The sequence below is a fragment of the Orycteropus afer genome, unplaced genomic scaffold, assembly GCF_000298275.1.
Source record: "Orycteropus afer afer isolate SDZICR_OR568_19922 unplaced genomic scaffold, OryAfe1.0 scaffold00176, whole genome shotgun sequence".
Taxonomy (NCBI): domain Eukaryota; kingdom Metazoa; phylum Chordata; class Mammalia; order Tubulidentata; family Orycteropodidae; genus Orycteropus; species Orycteropus afer.
The window spans coordinates 1,987,599-1,998,416 of record NW_006921763.1 but is presented as its reverse complement, the minus strand read 5'-3'; the positions used below and the strand labels follow the sequence as shown (position 1 = coordinate 1,998,416).

At 39.7% G+C, this 10,818-nt stretch overlaps 1 protein-coding gene across 1 annotated transcript in view; it reads left to right on the top strand.

Moving 5' to 3' along the window:
- The window catches only part of RBM47 (RNA binding motif protein 47), a 134,617-nt gene that overhangs the window by 89,576 nt on the left and 34,223 nt on the right, over nt 1-10,818 (top strand). The window lies entirely within an intron of this gene.

Sequence of the window (10,818 nt, the reverse complement as noted above, 5' to 3'; positions counted from 1 at the left end):
CAGCTCAGGGGGCAGGAGTGCATGGAAGGACACAGGGAAGAGGACTATGGGGAGGAAGTGGGAGGAGAGCTGTTGCATTGTCGTAAATTGTAGTCAGTGTCATGAGACAAAGTGTATGTGAGTTGCTGTATGGAAAGTGAATTTTCTCTGTAAACTTTTACCCAAATCACAATTAAAAAAAAAAAAAAAAAAAATCTATCAGGCTTACTGCTCAGTGAAACCCCTGAGACCATGACTCCATGTCACCCTTCGAGCATGGAACTGAGCTCACTCCCATGGCTTAACTCTCAGCCAAACAACAGAGGGGCCAACGAGCTGAACAACTACACCAAGGAGGTACCCTCCTTAGAACAGTCCACCAGGGGAGATCAGCAGGGCAACGTTTGTGCAGGGAGAAAGCTGGGCAGGCAGGAATGCATAGGTAAGAAGGACACAGGGAAAGAGTAACCACAGGAAGGAATGGGAGGAGAGGTGTCACATTGTGAAGATTGTAATCAGTGTCGCAAAATAAAATGTGTATGAACTGTCGAATGTAAAATAAATCTGCTTTGTAAAATTGCATCCAAATCATGATAAAAAGTTAAAAGAAAAAAACCCATCACCAATAAGTCAATTCCAACTCATAGCGACCCTACAGAATGGAGTAGAACTGCATCAGAGGGTTTCCAAGGCTGCAGATCTTTACATAAATAGACTGCCACATCTTTCTTCCTAGGAGCAGCTGATGGGTTCGAACCACTGATCTTCTGGTTAACAGCCAATCTGTTTAATCACTGTGGCACCAGGGCTATTTGCTGCTGTAAGACCTCATTTTCCCTTTGCCATAAAAGGGGATTTGGAGAAAGGGGATATATTAAGCCAATAACGTGTTCTGCTGCAGGTGAGGATATATAGGCCAGACTTTCTGAAAACAATTTACAAGACTGGTATTCTATATTTTTCTCGAAGTATTAAAGTCATTTCACACTTTATTATCTCAAAGAATACCTAGTATTTCCCTGTGAGACTAGGAATAAATGACTAGCCCAAATCAAGTGTGTTTTTACTGGTGTATTATTTTTCAATTAAAATATTAGCTCTAGTCATACATAGTGAAAGCAGAGGTACTTAAGATGTGAATAGCAATTATACTCTAACAATAATCCTAGGAGTTTAACATCCCTAGGAAATCGTAGGCTTTCTGACACTTGCACATTTCATCCTAAATGCTCTACAGATTTAGTGAAACTCTGGCTATGTACTTTCTGTTCATTTATATTCTTAATTTAAGTCTGTATTTCATGTTTTTTTTAATAGTTCTGCTTTCAATGTCACTTTTTTAAGATTTTCCAACTAAGTTTAACTGCTTAGTTAAATTACAGGTAGTCCCTGATGTATTTGAGTTACAAATACTGCACTTAAGACCATCTTTTTTTGGTGTATCTTATTGTTAGTAATGGGAGCTCTGGTAGCATAGTGGCTAAGACACTCGCCTGCTAACCAGACGGCTGGCGGTTCAAACCCACCAGCCACTCCTCGGAAGGAATGTTGGGCAATCCTACTTCCGTAGTGATACTGCCTCGGAAACCCAAGGAGGGGTCGCTATGAGTCGGGTTTGACTCGACAGCACATAACAACAACAACATTGTTAGTAATATATACTACATGTGATATTGTAGTGAGTAATTTGCTGATGTTATCATTCTCAGATGTTCATTCACAGATGTTCAAAGATAGGCTTTGTAAAGATACTGATAATAAAAGGCAATAATAATGAAAACTTTTAAAAAAAAAAGGTCTTTGACTTATGTCAAAGGACTTATGTCAGATGGAACCCCGTCATAAATTGGGGACTACCTGTATAGAGACTGAGGAAACTGGTTCTTCTTTCTCTTCCTTCTCCTCCTCTTTTTAATAAATATCTTTACTCAGAAATAAATAGAGCAATTTTATTTGTTCAACTGTCTGCAAATCTTACCTCAAAAACATTATTTATAGATTTAACATGTAAATAGTTTTTAATTGAGTCTCTTCCCTAATTTCCAACCACACATTACTACATTTTGTTCAAGTGGTGACTCATCATTTTTAAAACTTTTTTTTTTTTTTCAAAATTCAATTTAAACAAGGCTTTAAAGCAAACAGCTAATCAGATAGTAGCACCTCCCCTGTCCCTCCATATTACTGTGGCATACCTATTAACTAAGTAATTGCATTTGTAAACTAGGAATAGTAAATGAGAATTTAAGATTAGAGAAAGAAAAAGAAAGGGTGAGCAAGGTGGAAGATGGGGGTGGGTTCCCCACTAAAATTGTACTTTATTGTGATGTTTCTCCACTTTTTCTCCTGTGCAACACAAGATGTTCTCATGCGACAGGCTCCCATAGAAGTGGCAAAATCGGTATGTGCCGACTTTGTTCTGAGAACTTGCATTTCATATACATACACTTGTGAACTTCTGTATTGAATATTTTTATCAGACTCACTTGTGGCCCACTTCCTAACTCATCCAGACCCACTCATGTGTTCGGAAGAACTGTCCAGGAGCAGGGGCCTTGATCCCAGGGCTAGTGCCTGCCTCAGTCTTACAAGTAGCCACAGAAAACAAAAGCACCCATGTTCAATGGCCCATTTTCTGCATTTAAAATCAGATAATCTTCCTCTCACATTTAAAATTAGGTCCATAGAGAATCCACCTTTAAATTAGCAGATGAAGTTAGTGAATAGTTATCTTAATGGCTAGCTAACGTGTGCATTTACTATATGCTAGCCCATTCTAGGTGCTCCACATAACTAATATATCATTTAGTGCTAACACTCATGTAGCTCTGGTGGTGCAGTGCCTAAGGCATTTATCTGCTAACCAGAAGGCTGGTGATTCAGCTACTCCAACAAAGGGAGATGGGACAATCTACTTCTGTAAAGATTTACAGCGTTGGAAACCCAATGGGGTCGCTATGAGTCAGAACTGACTCAATGGCAATGTTATTTTTTAATGTTTAAAATTTTTTATTGTGATTTGGGTGCAAATTTACAAAGCAAGTTTGTTTTACACTCATTAGTTCATACACATTTTGTTTTACAACACCAAGTATAATCCCCACAGTGGAACAGCTCTCCTCTCACCTCTTCCCTATGCTTACCCCTTTCCTGTTTCCTTCTTACCTATGGATTTCTGTCTGTCTAGCTTTCCCCTATGCAAATGCTGTCCTTCTGATCTCTCACGCCCTTCACATGTCCCTGGCGTAGTTGTTCAGCTTGTAGGCCTTTCTGTTTGAGAGCTAACCCACAGGGGTGAGTCCAATTCCAGGCCCACAGAGTGACTAGGGGCCTTAGTCTCCAGGGTTTCAGCAGTTTCTATCCCATCAGTAATTCATTTTTGTATTTTGTGGCTAAGAAGCTACTCCAGTCTTGTCCCCTGATAGTTTTATAATATATACAGATATTTTGTAGCACATAAAAGTACACATGTACCATCAGCCACAAAAAAATCTGACATTGTTTTTAAAATTTTTCATTAAAGCCCATAGCTTACATTAGGGTTTACTCTTTGTACTGTTCAGTTCTTTGGTTTGTGAGATGTGGCAAAAAAAAAAAGAGAAATTTATAGCACTGGCTGCATATATTAGAAAAATCTAAAATCATTCATATAAACTTCCACCAAAGAAAACTAGAGAAAGAAGGTGAATTAAATCAAGGATAAGTAAAGGCATCTTAATAAAAACTAGAGTAGAAATCAGTGACATTAAAAAACAGGAAATCAATAGGAAAAAACTCAGTGTAAACAAAATATGGTTCTTTGAGAAGATCAATAAAATTGATAAACACTAGCAGGCTAACCAGGAGAAAAAAGAGAAAACACACAAAATGGCACAGCTTTTACTCATTGTTCCTCTTTTTTTTTCCCCCTTGTGATGAAAATACAGAACAAAACATCGGACAGTTGAACAGTTTTTACATGTACATTTCAGAGACATTGATTAAATTCATCGTGTTGTGTAACTATTACTACTAACCTTTTCCATATCATTCCACCATCATTTATAAGAATTCATTGTCCATTGAGCAATGACTCCCACGTTCCTTTTCTCTCCCACGCCTGATAAGCACTAATAACCTTTGGTCTGTATAACAGAGCAAAACAAAACAAAAACACTGTCTTCAAGTCTGTTCAAACTCTCAGTGACCATACAGGACAGAACAGAACTGCCTCATAGGGTATCCAAGGCTGTAATCTTTATGGAAAGGAGCTCTTGTGGTGTAGTGGTTAAGGCATTTGGCTGCTAACCAGAAGGTTGGTGGTTCAAACCCAGCAGCTGCTCTGTGGAAGAAAGATGGGGTGCTCTGCTTCTGTGTAGATTTACAGCCTTGGAAACCCAGTGGCGGTCCCGATGAGTCAGAATTGACTCAATGGCAATGAGTCTGGTTTTTGATTTGCTAATCTCTGGTAGCATAGTGCCTAATGCACTTGACTGCTAACCAGATGGCTGGCACTTCCAACCCACCAGCCACTCCTCAAAAGGAAGATGGGGCAATCTACTTCCATAGTGATACTGCCTCGGAAACCCAAGGGGTTGCTATGAGTCGGGTCCGAGTCAGTGGTACATAATGACAACAACAACAACAACAACAATCTTTATGGAAGCAGACTGCCTCATCTTTCTGCCTTGGGTCCAAACCAACAACCTCTGGATTAGCAACCAAGCACTTTAACCACTGTGCTACTACAGCTCCTCTCGGTCTGTATACATTTGTCGGTTTCATATAAGTGGGATCATACAAAGTTTGTCCTTTTATGACTGACTGACTTCAAGGTTCACCCATGCTGTAGCAATGCCATATTTTTATTATTCCCATTTTCCAGTTGAGAGGGCTGAGGCCCAGGAGATTTAAGTCACTCATCTGAAGGCACATGGCTTAGTGACATTGGACTAAGTGCAGCTCAGCTTGTGTTAGCTTAACTACTTACTGTAACACCCAGCCCCTTAAAATACATCCAAATAAACAGAACTGCCTTCATGGTAGGGCCTCATTTAGATGCCGATTTCCTCGGGGAATAAAATGTCTGCGTAGTTCCTGAGACATATTAGAAGCAAAGGATACTGGCCTATTAATACTATTTTTTATTTTTTAGCTATTCCAACTAGGAAGGCAAATAAAATACAAGAGAAAATAAGAGAAACAAAAGTCTTCACATTCATATTTGACAGACTTGTATGGGGTGAAATGGCTGTGTGTGTGTAATAAATAGTACTTTTATTAAAAATTAATTTCAAACATGTACATCTATAAACACTCATGGATAAAAGTATAAAATAATGCACACCAAGCTATCAGTGATTACTTCTGGGGGTTGGAGTGGGGGCTGAGGTAAGAACAGGTATGGGATGTCTTTCCCTTTTTATTTTATCAATTTCTGTAATTGTTTTTTTTTCCAAATACATTTCTTACACTTACTCTTTATTTCAGAATAAGATCCTAATTTTCTTTATTGCCCCCATCCACTTCCACTTCCTTTTTTAAATAAGAAAAATAATAACTTTTTATTGTGATTTGAGTCAAAGTTTACAGAGCAACTTGGTTGTGTGTTCAACAGTTCACACATATTTTGTTCATGACATTGATTGTAATGCCCACAGTGAGTGCAATGGTGCTCTTCCCACTACCTCCCTCTGCTGACTGTTTCCATCTGTCCCTTCCGACCCCTTCCTGCCTTCTGAGCTTTATCCCCGGGCAAATGCTGCCATTTTGATCTCATATGGTTGACTGTTCTAAGGAGTGCACACCTCCCTGATGTTATTGTTCACTAATAGACCTGCTTGTTGTTTGGCTGAAAGTGGAGCCATTGGGGTGAGTTCAATTCCAGGTTTAAATGATGTCTAAAGGCCATAGTCTCAGAGGTTCCAGTAGTTTCCATCAAACCAGTAAGCCTAGTCATCTTTATGATTAAGTTTTGTTCCACATTTTTCTCCTGCTCTATTCAAGACCTCCTACTGTGATCGCTTGCAGAGTGGTCAGCAGTGGTAGCTGGGCACCATCTAGTTCTTCTGGTCTCAGGGTCATGGAAGCTGGGGTTCTCATGGTCCATTTAGTCCTTGGCACTAACTGTTTCCTTACATTTTTTATTTTCTTTATTCTTCTTTGCTCCAGATAGAGAAAGACCATTAATGGCACCTTAGGTGGCTACTCACAAGCTTTTAAGACCCCAGTCGCTACATACTAAAGTAGGATATAGAACATTGTCATTTTGGACTATGTTAGGTCAGTTGACCATGCCCAGCCACTCATTCCCTCAGGGTATCTGGTTATGGCTAAAATGTTTCCATAACTTTGCCCTCTGTATGCTCTGCTATATTCATAGATATATTTGTACCACTTATAAATATTTATGTAGAAATACCTTCTGTCAAACCTATACATATATTCGTGAGTGTAGTCCTGTTTGCCTCCCCACACATTCAGCTTGCGTGTCTATATATCCACTTGCTGGTTATTTTATTACACCTGTAGATTATCGTTATTATCCTGTCATTGCAGGGGTTTTGTATTAGTATTTACCTTTGTTGCCTTTAACTCTTGTGCTCCCCCAGTCCTCCTTTGCCTTGATCATTCTGTGCTGACCTCTCTCATATCCTATACTGCCTTTCCCTTCACCCAAGTTAAAACCTGTGCAACCTTTTAGTGACTTTCCCTCTCTTCCCCTCCCAGCCTGGTAACCTTTCTTAACTTTTTGCAGTAGTGATCTCCTACAGTATTAGTCTTTTTGTGATTGACTAATTTCACTCAGCATAATGTCCTCTAGGTTCATCCATGTCATAAGGTATTACACGTTATTTAACTTTGTGTTGTTTCCTGTTTTTTTTTAAAAACAACAACTTTGCTATTAATGCTGAAAGGAGCTCTGGCAGTGTAGTGGTTATGGCATTTGGTTGTTAACCAAAAGGTCAGTGGTTTGAACCCACCAGCCTGGTCCATGGAGGAAAGGTAAGGCAGTCCACTTCTGTAAACACTTACAGCTTTGGAAACCCAATGAGGGTCACTGAGTCAGAACTGACTCAATGGCAGTGAGTTTGTTTTTTTTTAGTTTTATTAATGGTGAGGTGAGATGATACCTCATTGTTGTTTTGATTTACATCTCTGTAATGGCTATTGGGGAGCTCTGGTGGCATAGTGCGTAAGGCACTTGACTGCTAACCAGAAGGCTGGCAGTTCAAATCCACCAGCCACTCCTCAGAAGGAAGATGGAAGAATCTACTTCTGTAACGATAACGCCTCGGAAACCAAGAAAGGGTCACTGAGTCGGAGCTGCCTTGACGGCAGTTGAGTTTTTTGTTTTTTTTCTCCCAATGGCTAATGAGGAGCTCTGGTGGTACAGTGGTTAAAACATTTGGCTACTAACCAAAGGCAGCAGTTTGAACTCACCAGCTGTTCCATGGAAGAATGATAAGGCAATCTGCTTCCAAAAAGATTTACAGCCTTAGAAACCCTATGGGGTAGTTTTACTCTGTCCTATAGGGTCGATATGAGTCAGAAATGACTCGATGGCAGTACTAGGTGGGAATGGGTAGTGATAGCAAGCATTTCATCATGTGTTTGTGGGTTTCCTGACTGTCATCTTTGATGAACTGTCTATTCATGTCCACTGCCCATTTTCTAATTGGATTGTTTCTCTTTTTGTTGTTGAGGTGTTGAAGTTTTCTACAATTTTAGAGATCAGTCCCTTGTCTGCTATGCCACTGCCAATTTTTTTTTCCCCAGACTATAAGCTCACTTTTTACTCCTTTGGTGAAGTCTTTTGGTGTGTATAAATGTTTAATTTTTAGGAAATCTCAGTCATCTAGTATGTCTTCTTGTTTGTACAGTTATGTTTGCTAGTGTATTTATGACATATATTAGAGCCCCTAAGTTTGCCCCTATTTTCTTTTTGATGATCTTTATAGTTTTAAGTTTTACATTTAGGTCTTTGATCCATCTTGAGTTAGTTTTTGTATATGGTGAGAGATATGGACCTTGTTTCATTTTTCTGCAAATAGGTGTTATTTTGCCAGCAACATTTGTTAAAGAGACTATTTCTTCCCTATTTAATGGGCTTCAGCCTTTTGTCAAAGATCAGCTGTCCATACCAATAAAAAGAAACCAAACTCACTGATGACAAGTCGAATGCGACTCATAGTGACTCCTCCTTGGGTTTCTGAGGCAGTATCACTACAGAAGTAGATTGCCCAATCTTCCTTCTGAGGAATGGCTGGTGTTTTTGAACCACCAGACTTCTGGTTAGCAGTCAAGTGCCTTAGGCACTACGCCATCAGAGCTCCTACAGCTCCATAGGTGGATGGATTTACTTCTGCATTCTCAATTCCATTCCGTTGGTCTATGTGTCTGTCATTGTACCAGTACCAGACTGTTTTGACTACTACAGCTGTATAATGGGTTTTGTTTTGTTTTGAATTTTTATTGTGATTTGGGTGAAAGTTTACAGAGCAAATTCACTTGCCATACAGCAGCTCACACACACCTTGTCTCATGACATTGACTGTAATTTCCCACAATGCAACAGCTCCCCTCCTACATCCTCCCCATAGTTACTTCTCTCTGTCCTTCCTGCCCCATGCACTCCTGTCCCCCCAGCTATCTCCCTGTGCATACACAGCCCTTCTATTCTCCCAGGATTGATCTCTCCAAGGAGTGTATCTACCTAACATAAATGTTCAGTTCGTATGCCTTTGATTTGGCTGGAAGACAGGAGTGGGTTCAATTCCAGACCTGAAGGGCAGCTAGGGGCCATAGTCTCAGTGGTTCCATCAGGCTCTATCAGACCAGCCTTGGAAATCCAATGAGGGTCGCTGAGTCAGACTTTTTTTTTTCCATTTTTCTCCCACTCTGTCCAGAATCTCCTACATAGATCCCCTTCCAAGTGGTTGACAGTGGTAGCTGGGCAACATCTAGCTCTTCTGGTCTCATAGTCATATAGGATGAAGATCACATGGTGTACCAGTTGCTTAGACTAATTGTTTCTATGAATCTTTGGTTTTCTTCATTTTTCTTTGCTTTGGACAAAGAGAGACCCATCATTGCATCTAGATGGCTGCCTGCAAACTTTTAAGATCTCAGTCGCTACTCGCCAAAGTAGGATGTAGAACACTGTTTTTGTGTAGTATGTTATGCCAATTGAGCTTGATGTCCTCTGTGACTGTGGTCCCGAGCCCACAAGTCCAACTATTTGCTCCCTCTGGGTAGCTAGCTGTGGCCAAGAAGTGACAACAACCTTGTCCCTTGTCAGCTCGACTGTATACCTGGTAATTCTTACAGATCATACAAATACATTTGTAGAAGCATTGTCTGCCAGCCCTATACGTGGTCATGGGCATACTCCCTCCTGCATAGACATACCTAATAGTTCATCCTGTCCACCCATCTATCTACCCGTACATCAATGTTTGCCTTCCCTGACAACGTAGTGCAAAAGGGTTCATCTTCATTGTCTGTACCTCTCATGCACCTGTTGTATAGTGAGTTTCGAGACTGAGGAGTGTAAGGCCTCCTACTTGTTCTTCTTTAGTAGTGCTTTGCTTATCCAGGGTCTCTCCTTTTTAGCTATTCCAAGTAATATAAATATAGTCACTACCATCAAATTGCTTCTAAAAAATAAAATACAAGAGAAACATAAGTCTTCATATTCACATTTGACAAACTTCCATGGGGTGAAATGGTTGTGTTTTGATGTTAAAGAAGCAGGAGAAAAAAAACAAGTCATCATAGTTCTACAGTTATCAGGTAAATGCCTGCTTTACCAAGGGAATTTAAGGTCTGGTAGCATAGTACCTAAGGCATTTGATAGCTAACCAGAAGGCTGGCAGTTCAAACCCACTAGCCACTCCTCAGAAGGAAGATTGGGCAATCTACTTCCATAGTGATACCGCCTTGGAAACCCAAGGAAGGGCCTCTGCGAGTCGGATCTGACTCGATAGCAATGAGAGTTTTTTTTGGATCTACTGTTGGTGTGGCATTTCCCCTTAATTTTCCTGATGCCTGAGCTCTGATGCCAGCTCACTGTACCAAAGGTGGCCTATTCATTCTTGAATGGTCACACAGACACACCCACAGACAGTAGTTGGTATGACTCCGAATACAGGTAAACTGAAAAAAGGCCAAAACATAAATAGATAAGTGAAAAAAATGTCCCAAGCATTTTAGTGGTGGTTATATGTAGTTATTATTATTATATGTAGTTATATGTAGTTATTATGTGATAATAAAACTTGTTTTGTAGCTTTGTCTTACCATGTCTTATCATCCACAAGACATTGCTCATTCATTGATTTTCCATTCATTGATTCCTTTATTCAAACATTCTTTCATTCAGTGCACTGCACCCTATTTTGAGGATGCCAAAGTAAACTACAGGTTCCTGCCTTTGGAAAGTTCCAATTATAGAAATGAAGAAAAGGAATAAATTACATTAACACCTTCATTTTTCTAATACATTTCAAACAGTACAGGAGGAAGTACAAATAAGCTAAAAATATCTCTAGTCACTTCGTAAGAGGAAGTAAATCTTACTTTTTCTGTTGTTAAGGAACCTTTCTCAGAAGATCCCTTTATAATGGAGTCCTTTGAAAAGACTGAAAAACAACTGAAGTTGATAAAACGTATTCACAGTATTCACAAATATCCATCTCTGGATGATCCAAATTCCTTCTCATACCAATGAACTCATAGTTCGTTCATTCTTTTTATAATAAAGAACTAAATGACTAGGTATTAGGGTTTGTTAACCTTGCTGTTGTTAGCTGTGGTTGGGTCACTTCTGACTCATGGTGACTCCATGTGTGCAGGTAG